The following is a 17,447-nucleotide window of genomic DNA, read 5'->3' on the forward strand; positions in this document are numbered from 1 at the left end:
CGCAATCCCAAGTACTTCTCTGCAGCTGCCACCACAACCTATCCTCTGTGATTTACGTTCCATTCCTGCGGTATAGTTGACAACCATGGCCACGAACGCCAAAAAACTGACCTTACTGAAGCACATGCTATTCCTATCACTCTCTATCACTCTACCCCCAGGGATCTTCTTAGGATCCCTCACCCTGGACCGATCTTCCTCTACCACTCTCTTCACTGCCTCAGCATACGACACCTTCTGTACTACTCTGATCCTGGCAACCTCAACCTGCCTTTCTCTCACCGGACACCTCTGCTCTCCAGCACCATTGGTACCCCTACAGTTTACACACACAACTTTTTTTCCAGCGATACTACACATTCCTTTGTCTCATGTCCTACTGCACACTTATCACATCTAGGAATCTCCCTCCTACACACTGCTGCCACATGACCATAAGCTTGACACCTAAAACACCGTAATGGGTGACACCTAAAACACCGTAATGGGTTTGGGACAAAAGCTCTAACTGACACATCCTAACTTGACTTTATCTGGTAAAAACTCTGCATCAAAACTCAGTAGTACAGACAGTGTCTTCTCTGTTTCACCACGCTCTCCACTGGGTCTGCGTCGTACCAAATGGCAGGCGTCACAGACACCGGGAATCTTCAACTTCAGTTGACCCTCCTCAACTCTTAACGCCACTCCAGTTATCACACTTTCACCAACCCAACATTCCCCAACCTCTTTTCCACCCAACCTGACAACACATATGGATCAGCCAGAAGGCAAGGATCCATTCTCTCCAAAGATCTCACTCCTAATGGGCAAAAAAAACATATTTATCACCATCGGGACGAGGCTTCAATTCTGTGTTCTTTACCGCACCTGCCACCGCAGTTAATTAATCCTCACTTTTTAATTGAAATAATTCATTTAAAGTTTCAACATTAATTATAATCAAACAGCACATTTTCATAATCAAATACACAAATCAATTTAAGAACGTTATTGTCTTGGCTTGATCGAATTACTGAATATTTAGACATTCCTCCAAGTGTTTTTTTTTATCACGGTCCCATTGATAATGCTCGGGCTGGAAACTTTTTTTGCACAGTCTTTTCTTTTGGAAAAGTCATCATAGACGTAGGGTTACAGAAAATCTAAATGGGAGTGGGACCCACTTCTCTAAACCACCCCCTTCTTCATTCTCCTTTTCCCCTCTCTAGGTGTGCAGCAACAGCCATATATCAGAGCGAAGACCACCAAGCCCAGGATCATCAGCAGGAACAGCCCTATGACCACAATGCCCCCCAGTGCCCAGGGCTCCATCTGCAGGCGCTGCACAGCCCACTGGACCCAGTCGTCTGGTGTCCCTGCCGGGCCAGGGGGTTCTGGAACACTACAGCGGGAGTGAAGAGTCAGAGGTAGGGGTCAGGGGCTAAAGTGGGGTACAAAGTTGTTTTGTTCTATTTTTGTTGTTGTTGAAATGATCCAGGGAAAGCCCATTTAGAAGATTTCTTCAGATTTGTTTGGCCAGCTCTTTCATAGAGCAACCGATGACAGTTTTAAGATACAGCATTTTCCATTTTTCCTTTAATTCCACCGATGTTTGTTTCACATTGTACAGGAACAAGAAGGCTTTCCTACATGTTACAAGTCTGTTCATTATTTCGATTTTCTTACTAGCTCTGACTTTGCTAATAGCTACTTTATTGAGGAAAGATGTACTGGCTATGACTGTGACATGTGGTTGTCCCACCTCGCTACAGTATCTGAAGCTGAATGCACTAACTGTGAGTCGCTCTGGATAAGAGTGTCTGCTAAATGACTCAAATGTAAAATATAAATGTAAATCTGTTGATCAACAAGTTTCCAATCAATGACTCACCTTTCCACAGCCATCTCTCAATGTTCTCAGCAGCGGCTACCTGTGTATACAGTCTGTGAGACCTGGGGACTGGACGTGTAGGCCTCAGCTAGTAACTCAATACCTGCTCCAACCCTGCATCTGTATTCCAAACAAACACTCCACTTCAGCCCCCAGAATACCTTATTTAGTGTGAGAGCCTTGGTATCCTGTGAGGTATGCTCATTTACTCACTCTCAACTCCAACTAGATTTTTTTCTTCTGGATTCCACTTGATTCCAAAAGCCTAAGCAGTGATCGTAACTAGTTCTCTTGTTGTGAGGGCTTTCAATATGTGGCGCAGTAGGAGAGAGAGAGAGGTCGAGCTGGGTTAATGTTTACTGACAATATTGACTCTATTGGAGGTGAGGCAGAGACTGTGCTACAAGGTCTGATAAGGTATGCTCTACTGCACAACACACTACGTCTCTTAGTGACACAGTTATATGGCACCTGAAATGAAAGTATCAGGTATAGGGTGGGTCAGTATAAAGATGTGGTCTTTAATTGTAGGAACGTTAGATATGACATAGGCTATTGGAGTGTTACATTCCAAAGGTTTTAACTGTTGACACAATGCACTCAATGCGTCATGCACTGATAACAACAAGAATCACAATGTACATTTTTTCATTCTTTAATGTACTATGTTTTATTTGCACTTAAACATTAAGTAAAGCTAAACTTGTTGCTCCTCAAACGACAACTACAGATGAATATAATCCAAAAACACAGCTTGTTTCACTCCAAATGAATTATGTACAATCAGAGATGGTATAGTAACAGCATAACTAATGATAATCACGATTCACCATTTATAAGGCAACAGATATTAATACTATTTCTACAATACTGCATCAATAATGTACAACAGTTTTCTGCTTTGGCACATACCGAGGGCGGCAGGCAGCCTAGAGGTTAGAGCATTGGGCCTGTAGTCACTGGTTCAAATCCCCGAGGCGACAAGGTGAAAAAATCAGTCTGTGCCCAAGGCATTTAACCCTAATTGTTCCAGGATTGCCATTGATAGTGGGTCACCCCACTCTCAGGGGCAGGTGGGATATGCAAAAAAAACAATATAATACATACTTGTACATGTGTGAAATGGGACAAATATAAGCACCCACCAATTATTTCAGTACCTTAAATGTTTTGTGCTCATTGCACCAGCAGAGGGCACTCTCTATATGACTGTCCCTTCTTTTCCACTGGAAAATACAGCCACACAAAAACAAGTTTGGAACTTCAGCCCTTTATCCATGTGGTCATCTTGAAGGAGAACAGAGATGGGTTTAACATTCTGGACATAAAAAAATACTTTGCTAAAGAACAAGATACAAAACTGAGGGAGTTTTTTATGTATCCTTCTGTAGGCCTACAAAACACACAACATAAAACCTATCGGCTCTTCCAGGTTAAATCACATGAGAAAGCAGGATCAAACTTGGGTGGGTCTTTCAACCTCAGAGTGGTTTGTGTCCTCATCCAGAACAACAGCACAGAAGCAATGTTCACAGTGCTCTGTTCATAGTGCATCATTGTCCTGTCTATAACGACTGCTACGTAGTCTTAATGAGTCGGCCATTACTCATCAGTATTTAGACACACACGGATTCCTCAGGCTGGTTGCAGAGCAGTCTGTCTGTCCCCTCCAAGATACATTGTCCAGGTGATTCTAATACTTAATTGGTTCTTCCCTGGAATTGCTGTTTCCTCCCTTCCTTTAATTTTATAAGTATTGTAACTGGGCCAATGTCTCCTCCTCAGACAGCCTGTAAGGGCTGGACCCGAGAGCCCTGGTATTTAAGCTTTCCACAGCAGCAGCAGTGAACGCAGGACAGCACAATCATAAACAAGAACGTGGCTGGAAGGAGAGAGATTTTATGACATTATTATGTAAACAGAGACTAACTTGTTGCTCTGCCAATAACAGATTGAAATGTTGCATGATACATGTAATTACTGACTACATTAGTGTTGTCGTGATCACTGTAATTCAACTAATGTGGTTTTACCCAGTTAAAAATAGAAACAGTCCAAGATCACTGATCTGATTGCTTATTCGTTTGAAAGTTAATCTATGTTGCCATGGTTTATGTCGTGCTCATATGCTATCAGTGACTCAAACATCAAAAACAAAATCAATGGGGGCCCGCTGGAGGCCTGGCCACTGGGCCCGGTCGGTAATCCGGCCAAAAACAACATTATAAAAACATGAAGACCTCCATTGACAGGCGGTAGGCTAATTGGAGATTCCACAATATTGCTTATATGCATTTTCTCCTTTCAGATCTACCAGAGGTGTCTAAGCGTTGAGGCTACGGACTTGGAATGTGCCTAGACTCACCGACGAACAGGATGAGGATGAAGAAAGCCCCAAGCTCTAGCGAGTTGGCCTGAGGGAGGGTCTGGAGTTTAGTCCACACCTTATTCAGGATGGCCAACACCTCCTCCCTCACCTCCATCTTGGATTCCCCTGGCCTGGTCAGGTCACACAGAGAGGGTAATGTTTGTCAAACTTATTGTGCTGTACGTGAGAAAACGGTACAAAGACATGGACAGAATTAGAGGTTTGATGCATTTCTTCAACACACACAAGTCTGTACATACATACACACACGCGCACACACACACACACACACACACACACACACACACACACACACACACACACACACACACACACACACACACACACACACACACACACACACACACACACACACATACTTTAGGCACACACACACTTCCTGTAAGATATCTATCATCTCTTACATATATTACTGTGAACACCTTTCAATGTTTCCTTTGACTTATTTAGGTGAAAGACAGTATTATGTGTTCGTATCAAACTCTCCCTGGACAAAATAGCCCTTCAACCCCACCCACCCTAACCATTCCAGTCCACTATGCAATTTGTACTGAACACGCTACAATTACCTTCCACCATCTACAGTGAGGGAAAAAAGTATTTGATCCCCTGCTGATTTTGTACGTTTGCCCACTGACAAAGACATGATCAGTCTATAATTTTAATGGTAGGTTTATTTGAACAGTGAGAGACAGAATAACAACAACAAAATCCAGAAAAACGCATGTCAAAAATGTTATGAATAGATTTGCATTTTAATGAGGGAAATAAGTATTTGACCCCTCTGCAAAACATGACTTAGTACTTGGTGGCAAAACCCTTGTTGGCAATCAAAGAGGTCAGACGTTTCTTGTAGTTGGCCACCAGATATGCACACATCTCAGGAGGGATTTTGTTCCACTCCTCTTTGCAGATCTTCTCCAAGTCATTAAGGTTTCGAGGCTGACGTTTGGCAACTCGAACCTTCAGCTCCCTCCACAGATTTTCTATGGGTTTAAGGTCTGGAGACTGGCTAGGCCACTCCAGTACCTTAATGTGCTTCTTCTTGAGCCACTCCTTTGTTGCCTTGGCCGTTTGTTTTGGGTCATTGTCATGCTGGAACATCCATCCACGACCCATTTTTAATGCCCTGGCTGAGGGAAGGAGGTTCTCACCCAAGATTTGACGGTACATGGCCCCGTCCATCGTCGCTTTGATGCGGGGAAGTTGTCCTGTCCCCTTAGCAGAAAAACACCCCCAAAGCATAATGTTTCCACCTCCATGTTTGACGGTGGGGATGGTGTTCTTGGGGTCATAGGCAGCATTCCTCCTCCTCCAAACACGGCGAGTTGAGTTGATGCCAAAGAGCTCGATTTTGGTCTCATCTGACCACAACACTTTCACCCAGTTCTCCTCTGAATCATTCAGATGTTCATTGGCAAACTTCAGACGGCCCTGTATATGTGCTTTATTGAGCAGGGGGACCTTGCGGGCGCTGCAGGATTTCAGTCCTTCACGGCGTAGTCTGTTACCAATTGTTTTCAGCCTTATATAGGTCTACAATCTTGTCCCTGACATCCTTGGAGAGCTCTTTGGTCTTGGCCATGGTGGAGAGTTTGGAATCTGATTGATTGCTTCTGTGGACAGGTGTCTTTTATACAGGTAACAAACTGAGATTAGGAACACTCCCTTTAAGTGTGCTCCTAATCTCAGCTCGTTACCTGTATAAAAGACACCTGGGAGCCAGAAATCTTTCTGATTGAGAGGGGGTCAAATACTTATTTCCCTCATTAAAATGCAAATCAATTTATAACATTTTTGACATGCGTTTTTATGGATTTTTTTGTTATTCTGTCTCTCACTGTTCAAATAAACCTACCATTAAAATTATACACTGATAATTTCTTTGTCAGTGGGCAAACGTACAAAATCAGCAGGGGATCAAACACTTTTTTCCCTCACTGTATGTTGTATGTATATTTATGTCATACTATATGTTGTATGTATATTTATATTATATTATATATTTTATGTATATTTATATTATACAATATGTTGTATGTATATCTATATTATACTATATGTTTTATGTATATTTATATTATACTATATGTTGTATGTATATTTATATTATACTATATATTTAATGTATATTTATATAATACTACATGTTGTATGTATATTTATATTATACTATGTGTTTTATGTATATTTATTTTATACGATATGTTTTTTGTATATTTATATTATACTATATATTTTATGTATATTTATACGGATAATATAGAGCTGGCTGGGTTTTCTGTGCATCGGCAGGACAGAGAAGCTACGTCTGGTAAAACGAGGGGCAGGGGTGTGTGTCTATTTGTCAATAACAGCTAGTGCGCGATGTCTAATATTAAAGAAGTCTCCAGGTATTGCTCACCTGAGGTAGAGTACATCATGATAAGCTGTAGACCACACTATCTACCAAGAGAGTTCTCATCTATATTATTCATAGCCATCTATTTACCACCACAAACAAGCTGTATAAGGCCATAAGCAAACAAGAAAATGCTCATCCAGAAGCGGCGCTCCCAGTGGCCGGGGTATTTAATGCAGGCAAACTTAAATCCGTTTTACCTAATTTCTACCAGCACATCACATGTGCAACCAGAGGAAAAACAACTCTAGACCACCTTTACTCCACACACAGAGACACATACAAAGCTCTCCCTCACCCTCCATTTGGCAAATCTGACCATAATTCTATCCTCTTGATTCCTGCTTACAAGCCAAAACTAAAGCAGGAAGTACCAGTGACTCGCTCAATATGGAAGTGGTCAGATGACACGGATGCTACGCTACAGGACTGTTTTGCTAGCACAGACTGAAATATGTTCCGGGATTCATCCAATAGCATTGAGGAGTATACCACCTCAGTCACCGGCTTCATCAATAAGTGCATCAACGACGTCGTCCCCACAGTGAACGAATGTACATATCCCAACCAGAAGCCATGGATTACAGGCAACATCCGCATTGAGCTAAAGGCTAGAGCTGCCGCTTTCAAGGAGCGGGACACTAATCCAGACGCTTATAAGAAATCCCGCTACGCCCTCAGACGAACCATCAAACAGGCAAAGCGTCAATACGGGATTAAGACTGAATACTACTACACAGGCTCTGAATCTCGTCGGATGTGGCAGGGCTTGAAAACTATTATGGACTACAAAGGGAAACCCAGCCGCGAGCTGCCCAGTGACGCAAGCCTACCAGACAAGCTAAATGCCTTTTGTGCTCGCTTCGAGGCAAGCAACACTAAAGCATGCATGAGAGCACCAGCTGTTCCGGACGACTGTGTGATCACGCTCTCGGTAGCTGATGTGAGCAAGATCTTTGAACAGGTCAACATTCACAAAGCCGCGGGGGCCAGACGGATTACCAGGACGTGTACTCAAAGCATGCGCGGACCAACTGGCAAGTGTCTTCACTGACATTTTCAACCTCTCCCTGACCGAGTCTGTAATACCTACATGTTTCAAGCAGACCACCATAGTCCCTGTGCCCAAGAAAGCGAAGGTAACCTGCCTAAATGATTACCGCCCCGTAGCACTCACATCAGTAGCCATGAAATGCTTTGAAAGGCTGGTATACTATATGTTTTATGTATATTTATATTATACTATATGTTTTATGTATATTTATATCATACTATATGTATTTAGTATATGCTCCTTCATTACATCTCACCACCTCTAATCCGTCTACTGATTTACTTCATGTGTTAGTGTTTATTTCAAGGTCTCTGTGTGTGTGTGCGTGGTGTGTGTGTGTGCGTGGTGTGTGCGTTTGTGTGTGTGTGTGTGAGTATGTGCGTGTTTCCCGGGTGTAGCTGGAACAGTCATACTGTCTACACTATTTCAGGATTGGCTTTTCAGACTGGGCCCTGTCATTAACTAGAGTAGCTGTGTGTGGGCTAGCTAACACACACTAATACTGGACTGAAATGTGTGTCGGTGTGTGTGTGTTTCCTTTGTACTTATCTAGTTCTCTAATCACTATTCTGTGGATGTGTATGGCTTTGTCACATCTGATGCAATAACGCAACAACCTGCCTGCACAGCTTCCTGTTCTGTCACTGTGGTCTGTCACTGTGGTTTGCCACTGTGGTCTGCCATCTCTCTCTGTCGCCCCCTTATCTCCCCCTCTTCTCTCTCTCTGTCTCCCCCCTTATCTCCCCCTCTTCTCTCTCTCTGTCTCCCCCCTTATCTCCCCCTCTTCTCTCTCTGTCTCCCCCCTCATCTCCCCCTCTTCTCTCTCTCTGTCTCCCCCTTATCTCCCCCCTATTCTCTCTCTCTCTGTCTCCCCCCTTATCTCCCCCTCTTCTCTCTCTGTCTCCCCCCTCATCTCCCCCCTCTTCTCTCTCTGTCTCCCCCCTTATCTCCCCCTATTCTCTCTCTCTCTGTCTCCCCCTTATTTCCCCCTCTTCTCTTTCTCTGTCTCCCCCTTATCTCCCCCTCTTCTCTCTCTGTCTCCCCCTCTTCTCTCTCTCTATTCTCTCCCCCCTTATCTCCCCCTCTTCTCTCTCTCCCCCATTATCTCCCCCTCTTCTCTCTCTATGTCTCCCCCTTATCTCCCCCTCTTCTCTCTCTGTCTCCCCCCTTATCTCCCCCCTCTTCTCTCTCTGTCTCCCCCCTTATCTCCCCCTCTTCTCTCTCTCTGTCTCCCCCTTATCTCCCCCTCTTCTCTCTCTCTGTCTCCCCCTTATCTCCCCCTCTTCTCTTTCTCTGTCTCCCCCCTTATCTCCCCCTATTCTCTCTCTCTCTCTGTCTCCCCCTTATCTCCCCCTATTCTCTCTCTCTCTGTTTCCCCCTTATCTCCCCCTCTTCTCTTTCTCTGTCTCCCCCCTTATCTCCCCCTCTTCTCTCTCGCTGTCTCCACCCTTATCTCCCCTCTCTCTCTATCCTCTCCCCCCTTATCTCCCCCTCTTCTCTTTCTCTGTATCCCCCTTATCTCCCCCTATTCTCTCTCTCTGTCTCCCCCTTATCTCCCCCTCTTCTCTCTCTCTCTGTCTCCACCCTTATCTACCCCTCTTCTCTCTCTCTGTCTCCCCCCTTATCTCCCCCTCTTCTCTCTCTGTCTCCCCACTTATCTCCCCTTCTTCTCTCTCTCTGTCTCCCCCCTTATCTCCCCCCTCTTTTCTCTCTCTCTCTGTCTCCACCCTCATCTACCCCTCTTCTCTCTCTCTGTCTCCCCCTCTTCTCTCTCTCTATTCTCTCCCCCCTTATCTCCCCCTCTTCTCTCTCTCCCCCATTATCTTCCCCTCTTCTTTCTCTTTGTCTCCCCCCTTATCTCCCCATCTTCTCTCTCTCTGTCTCCCCCTTATCTCCCCCTCTTCTCTCTCTGTCTCCCCCTTATCTCCCCATCTTCTCTCTCTCTGTCTCCCCCCTTATCTCCCCCTATTCTCTCTCTCTGTCTCCCCCTCTTCTCTCTCTCTGTCTCCACCCTTTTCTCCCCCTCTTCTCTCTCTCTGTCTCCCCCCTTATCTCCCCCTATTCTCTCTCTCTGTCTCCCCCCTTATCTCCCCCTCTCTCTCTATCCTCTCCCCCCTTATCTCCCCCTCTCTCTCTATCCTCTCCCCCCACTCTGTCTCTCTCTGTCTCACCCTTGTCCCCACTCCCTCTCTCTCTGTCCTTGTCCCCCCTCCCTCTCTCTCTGTCCTTGTCCCCACTCCCTCTCTCTCTGTCCTTGTCCCCACTCCCTCTCTCTCTGTCCTTGTCCCCACTCCCTCTCTCTCTGTCCTTGTCCCCACTCCCTCTCTCTCTGTCCTTGTCCCCCCTCCCTCTCTCTCTGTCCTTGTCCCCCTCCCTCTCTCTCTGTCCTTGTCCCCCCTCCCTCTCTCTCTGTCCTTGTCCCCCCTCCCTCTCTCTCTGTCCTTGTCCCCACTCCCTCTCTCTCTGTCCTTGTCCCCACTCCCTCTCTCTCTGTCCTTGTCCCCCCTCCCTCTCTCTCTGTCCTTGTCCCCACTCCTGCTCTCCTGGTTTTGTTACCTGTGTGAACGTCTAAAGAGACTCCAAAGGTGTCGCTGAAAGCCTACTTTAACTTTTAATATCTGCAATGTTGAAGTTTTTATGTAACAAACAAACAAACTATTTTCAGCCACTACGTTTTTGTCTTATTTCTTAACAATTGAGCTTGTCCATGTCGAATAGACAAGAGTGTAAACAACGTAAATACCAAAACATCACTGACAGGGCAACTTCACTGTATCGCAAATCTTACCTTTGGAGTGAATGAGTTTAGATTCAGAGTTTGGCAACGTCTGTCTCTCCAACTTCAGTACAGATCGTTTTCCACTTCTCCCAAAGTTTCTCAAATGTTCATTAAAAACTCTGACAAACAACTTAATGGTATCCCAAAGCTCTGGGATCTTTTCTCTCTCTCTCTCTCTCTCTCTCTCTTTCACCCTCCCCTTCTTGTTATTCCTCTCGTTCGTGTGGTCTCCTCTCCGCTGTTTAAGCTCTTCATCTAATAATTCACTTGCTCCAGTTTTCCAGTTGGACTAAAAGATTGTAGTTTGTCCTTTGAAGTCTCTGTATCTGTAGTTCACCGGATTGTCAGTCTGTCTGTCTGTCAGTTTCCCTCTCTTTAAAAGTCTGTGTTCACTTTCTACTTCTTTGTGCTGCACTCCTCTTCTGAGTGAGTCTGTGTACTGCCTCTACTCCCCCTCTCTCTCTGTAGTCTCCTGCAGTAACTCTCTCCTGTTTCTCTGCCTCTACTCCCCCTCTCTCTCTGTAGTCTCCTGCAGTAACTCTCTCCTGTTTCTCTGCCTCTACTCCGCCTCTCGCTCTCTCCTGGCGCCGTCTTTCCAAACTCATTCACTCTCTCTGTTTTCTCCTCCTTACACACATCCTCTCACTCTACACCCCCTCTCTTTCTTTCTCTCTCTCTCTTTCTCCCTCTCTCTCTCTCTCTCTCTGTGTGTGTCTCTCTCTCTGTCTCTCTCTCTCTCCCTGTCCCCCTCTCTCTCTCCCTCTCTCTCCTACTCTCTCTCTCTCTCTCTCTCTCTCTCTCTCTCTCTCTCTCTCTCCCTGTCCCCCTCTCTCTCTTTCTCTCTCTATCACTCTGTCTGTCTGTCTGTCTGTCTGTCTGTCTGTCTGTCTGTCTGTCTGTCTGTCTGGCTGGCTGGCTGGCTGTCTGTCTGTCTGTCTGTCTGTCTGTCTGTCTGTCTCTCTCTCTCTCTCTCTCTCTCTTCTCTGGAGGCCAGCTGCTCTTTTTGCCCTGCCTCCTTTTTCGTCTTTGGTCACCGTGGAGACCAATCTCCTTTTACCGCAAAAGAACAAGGGGAGAGGGCTGTGTGTGTGTGCGTGTGTGCATGCTCCGTCTGGTCGTCTGGTCGTCTGCCAGCAAACACACGCATTCCTCAAATGCGGGACGTAGGATGTGTGTGTATTAGTGTATTAGTTATTGATTTCATTAGTCCTCTTGCACTTCTCAATGTCAACATGATACTAAAGCGAGAACTGCAGTCTACGGCCATGGATCTAACACCCCAGTCAACTTCAACAGGCACATTAAAGGTGGAACTCTTTTGAAGATAAATGTGTTTTTTCCCACTTTAAAGGCTCCCCTGTTCTTCCTTTTCTTGCTGTTCCATCTGAGGTATTGGAGGTGTGGTCTACTTCACTACGGAAGGGTTCCAGAGAAGGAAACAGAGTACAATGTGGTTTCTCCTCCTGTCTGTTTGTGGGGGGTTTTCTGTAAAAGAACCCTGAGCTACAGGGCCTCTGTGTTGGTCAGACAGAGGCAGAGTGATCATTCAACTGGGTGAAAGTATGCAAATGTTTATTTACATCTCCTTTGACTTTGTGTTGTTGGTGCATGCAGGAAAATGAGGAAGAATGTTATGCAGGAAAGAATTCCCTAAAGTATTTTAGAACGTCTCCATTGTTCTTAAATACCCGTGTGTTCCCTGCATTTCCCTTTAAACACAGGATTACATGACCACGGTATTAATTGACATATTTTCTGGCAAAGCCACAATGAATAATGCTCTCACCTCTCCTCTTTTCCTCTCCTCCTCTCCTCCCCTTCTCATCCTCTCATAGCGTCATATTGTTACGTCATTGTCAAGCCCACTGTCATCCGATATAACAGGGAGAGGTGATGTGAATGTGGGTATGCCAACGATGGAAAAACAACTGTGCGTGTTTCTGCCATCCTTCATGTGAAAGGCTGCTCTCAGTTCTGTTGGCCTACTCACTGTACTGTTGCATAACTCATTGGAAGACAGACACCACAGCTCAGTGGAAAGAATAGATAGAACACTTCTGACAGAATACCAGCTAAAGAAGAAAGAGAGAGAGGGAGAGAGAGAGAGAGCAAGAGAGAGAGAGAGAGGGAGAGAGAGAGGGAGAGAGGGAGGGGAGAGGGGGAGAGAGAGAGGGGAGAGGGAGAGAGAGAGGGAGAGAGAGAGAGAGAGAGAGAGAGAGAGAGAGAGAGAGAGAGAGAGAGAGAGAGAGAGAGAGAGAGAGAGAGAGAGAGGGGGGAGAGTAAGCAAGCTGGTCCTGAGGCTCTGTTCACAAACACAAACATACCCCACAGAGCCACAGGACAACAACACAATTAGACCCAACCAAATCATGAGAAAACAAAAAGAGAATTACTTGACACATTGGAGAGAATTAACAAAAAAACTGAGCAAACTAGAATGCTATTTGGCCCTAAACAGAGAGTACACAGTGGCAGAAAACCTGACCATTGTGACTGACCCAAACTTAAGGAAAGCTTTGACTATGTACAGACCCAGTGAGCATAGCCTTGCTATTGAGAAAGGCCGCCGAAGGCAAACCTGGTTCTCAAGACAAGATTGGCTATGTGCACACTGCCCACAAAATTAGGTGGAAACTGAGCTGCACTTCCTAACCTACTGCTAAATGTATGACCATATTAGACACACATATTTCCCTCAGATTACACAGATCCACAAAGAATTTGAAAACAAACCCAATTTTGATAAAGCGAGAGAGAGAGAGAGAGAGAGAGAGAGAGAGAGAGAGAGAGAGAGAGAGAGAGAGAGAGAGAGAGAGAGAGAGAGAGAGAGAGAGGAGAGAGAGAGAGAGAGAGAGAGAGAGAGAGAGAGAGAGAGAGAGAGAGAGAGAGAGAGAGAGAGAGAGAGAGATTCCAGGTAACGTTAATTACTGAAACAGGATTCAAATTCATAGAATGAAAGTTGGAAGAATGTACAATTGGGAGAGTGGGGTGAAAGTTGAAAGGTTTCAGTAGAGGTAACAATGAAGATACAGAATTCTCATTCAAACCCATAAGAATGCAGAGCAACAAGGAAGATCAGAGAGCTGTGGCCCTGTGGGGGCAGAGTTGTATAAAGCCTGTCTTTGTGCAGGTGGTCCTGACCCTCTCTATCTCCTCTGACTCTCCAGTCTGCTCTGGACAATGTTCTCCCTGTCTCCAGAGCCTGAGTCCTACAATGTTCTCCCTGTCTCCCAGAGCCTGAGTCCTGTCCTGAGTCTGGTCTCTACCATGCTGTTTGCTGAACTGTAATACTACCACTGGAGCCTGCCAGGGCTGTGTGAGCCAGGCTGGGCAGAGCAGTGAACTTTTGGTTCCAACTCTCTAGCCATCATGGTGATTTATGGTAAAGAACCAAATAGGTTCAGCACTCAGGCTTCACCCAAAGTTGTGAGGATGATTTTGGACCAGACACACCCAGCACACTGCAGGCCAGAAACCCTTCATGGAATAAGGATGGGTATAATAGTAGGATCAGATGTTCATACTGTATGGCATCACATCTAATAGTAGGGAAGATTCCGCACAAAACCATCGCTGACTCTTTTAGCACTCCTCTCCCATTTCACTTCTCCTTCCTTCCTTACTTGGGTGTCCTATCCTATCAGCAGAGTGGGCAGGGTACGTAGGTTCTTAGTAAAGTTTCAGCTGTTGTTGTAAATGATGCTGTGACGACATTCAGGGTCCAGCCAGGACTGATCATCTGGCAGGTTAGTGGTTGTATAATGGATACATCATGTGTGAATGTGTGATACAGTCTACTCATGGTGACAGTGTTAACAGTCTACCAGCCGGTTACTGTAGGAGTCGTGTAGCCTGTTGGTACTGTATGGAGAAGAGAGAGAGAGAGAGAGAGAGAGAGAGAGAGAGAGAGAGAGAGAGAGAGAGAGAGAGAGAGAGAGAGAGAGAGAGAGAGAGAGAGAGAGAGAGAGAGAGAGAGAGAGAGAGAGAGACAAAATATAGATGAGAGCAGAAAGGCTGGATTCAGACTGGCCTCCCTCCCTTTAGAAATCAGAGCAGCTGGATTCAGACTGGCCTCCCTCCCTTTAGAAATCAGAGCAGCTGGATTCAGACTGGCCTCCCTCCCTTTAGAAATCAGAGCCGCTGGATTCAGACTGGCTTTGTTGACATCAGTAGAGCGGAGCTGAGCAGCTTTGCAATTCCAAACGATTTGTGTAAAGAAAACAACGTGTGTTATTTTCCGCCGCGCATATGTATCACTGTAGGCACAATGGTGATCTAATGGCTCTGATGTAGCGCCCCTCTGTTAGCCAATGCTGTGACCTATAGGGTGACATCCCCACAGACAGCATCCTCAGACCTCTATTCTAATACTGTGCATAATCGCACATATCTATCTGTTCCTGCCATACTTACAGCACTGTGACCATATGTCCTGTCTTTACCCTGACCTAGGGAGTAGGAGTAAGCCCGCATGCACAGATCTAGGACCAGCTCACCCTCCCCAACACTGGGGAGAAAACCAAACAACTGAGCTTAGATCAGCGGAGCGATTTACATCCTCCCATGTCACAAAGCAAGATTAGTTACCTGTGGCTGGCTCCCTCCATCAATACAACCCTGCTGCCATTAACCCCACAGAGCTAAGACTTTCATTGGGCAAAGTGATCTGAGTAATTACTGCTCAGAGCATGAGAGAGAACCACATCAAGCTGCCTGTTTTGGTGGTGGTTGGTGGAACTGAAAGGCTGGAGTGCCCCCTGGTGGTTATATATATGTGTGTAACACTGAATCGTGACATTAAATATTGTCTGCTCTGCTGCATGCCTGTGGGGGTAATTCAGGGGATGTGAATGAAACTCAATAGCGTGATTCACTGCTCCTCAATTGGCCCTCAGGCAACACAGCTACAATGTGCTTTATTTCAATGCATGAATTTCTTGCATGTAACGCACCATGCATAATAGTGTCTGTGTAGGCCTACACTCATTTATTTAATCATAGTTCACCGAATTGTAATATTTTAATCTCTACAAGCACAGCTGCCTCCACTGGAACACATTTGGAGAATAAAGTGTGAACGCCATACGGACAGCAAATTTGCTGGGTGTTAAAATCTCAGTGTTGAGGTAAAAAGTGTTGTGAGTGTTATATCTGAGTGTTGATTCTAGTGGGGTTAACACCAGTGTTATATCTGAGTGTTGATTCTAGTGGGGTTAACACCAGTTTTATATCTGTTGATTCTAGTGGGGTTAATACCAGTGTTATATCTGAGTGTTGATTCTAGTGGGGTTAACACCAGTGTTATATCTGAGTGTTGATTCTAGTGGGGTTAACACCAGTGTTATATCTGAGTGTTGATTCTAGTGGGGTTAACACCAGTGTTATATCTGAGTGTTGATTCTAGTGTTAACACCAGTGTTATATCTGAGGTTGATTCTAGTACACCAGTGTTATATCTGGTGTTGATTCTAGTGGGGTTAACACCAGTGTTATATCTGAGTGTTGATTCTAGTGGGGTTAACCCCAGTGTTATATCTGTTGATTCTAGTGGGGGTTAACACCAGTGTTATATCTGAGTGTTGATTCTAGTGGGGTTAACACCAGTGTTATATCTGTTGATTCTAGTGGGGTTAACACCAGTGTTATATCTGAGTGTTGATTCTAGTGGGGTTAACACCAGTGTTATATCTGAGGGTTGATTCGAGTGGGGGTTAATACCAGTGTTATATCTGAGTGTTGATTCTAGTGGGGTTAACACCAGTGTTATATCTGAGTGTTGATTCTACTGGGGTTAACACCAGTGTTATATCTGAGTGTTGATTCTAGTGGGGTTAACACCAGTGTTATATCTGAGGGTTGGTTCTAGTTGGGTTAACACCAGTGGGATTGAAATTGAGTATGGCCTTGTGATATATGTAATGTATTGTCATTAAGAGTTTTATTTCAATTATAAAATATTCACTTGGGCACTCACTTGGTCAAGGCTAAGGCTCTGTGACTAGCAAACACAGTCATGGGTGTTACTGGTAACTCTAAAATGTACTGGAAAGGCACCCTGGGAAATAAATATGCAAATAAGGCTTTACACCCTACAGTGTTAAAACGACACCCCAAAATGAGTTTCTGTAACACCCCAGTTGTTAATTCCCTAACACGGAGTAAGTGTAACAGCATCAACTCATATAAAGTGTTAATTTAAGTCTGTGTTTGGGACCCACACTCTTGGGGTATTAGTCTATCAACACTTTTAAAAGTGTTAGTTGAACACTTTGAGATGGTCACATATAATTTCTAAGAAAGTGTTACATTTAAAACTGTTGGTGTTAAAATTCCGATCTCAAAACTGCTGTGCATAGTAAAATCATCCGCTCTGCTCTGCCCCGTTTGTAATAGCGTTAGGAAAGGAGGAAGATACTATTGCGACATCTGCCACGTCTGTAAACTACACAGCCTCTCTCTAGCGGTCCTTGGAACAGGATGGGACGGGGGATTGAGAGAGAGAGGTCTGAGTGACAGAGACAGAAACAAACACAAGTGTCAACAACCCTGTTTTACTTTAGACCAAACAAAGCCCCTACAGACCCGTTTCTGAGTTTGCAAACATTGCAGCATGAGGGAGATGCGCACAAGTTCGTAACAGAACACCAACTTATAGAACAAAGGCGAAAAACCCCATCTATTTACATTTTGCTTAGGAGTGCATTTCACACTACTTTTGGATAATAATTGGATTTTAAGGCTCGTATGAATGTCCTGCTTAATATAATGTTTGTGTTATCATCGCAAATCAACTGCATTACACTGCATTACACTTCAACATCAACCAGTAAAATGGCTCTTTGGCTAGCTTTTGCTACAGCCTATGTCAATGAGCGTTAGCATTCTAGCTAACAACTGCTGCATTCAAAATAGTTATTTTGCAAAGATCACAACCAAATAATCTTAGCGACT

The 17,447-nt window shown here is 44.8% G+C and overlaps 1 long non-coding RNA gene across 1 annotated transcript; it reads right to left on the minus strand.

The window, feature by feature from the left end:
• Positions 1–2,522: 2,522 nt before the first annotated feature.
• On the minus strand, positions 2,523–10,993 carry LOC123493075. Its single transcript, XR_006661972.1, has 3 exons — positions 10,506–10,993; positions 4,239–4,418; positions 2,523–3,755 (listed from the first exon to the last, which is right to left on the minus strand). It is a non-coding gene; the product is annotated as an uncharacterized LOC123493075 (long non-coding RNA).
• Positions 10,994–17,447: the final 6,454 nt, after the last annotated feature.

Source organism: Coregonus clupeaformis, chromosome 1, assembly GCF_020615455.1.
Source record: "Coregonus clupeaformis isolate EN_2021a chromosome 1, ASM2061545v1, whole genome shotgun sequence".
NCBI classification, from domain to species: domain Eukaryota; kingdom Metazoa; phylum Chordata; class Actinopteri; order Salmoniformes; family Salmonidae; genus Coregonus; species Coregonus clupeaformis.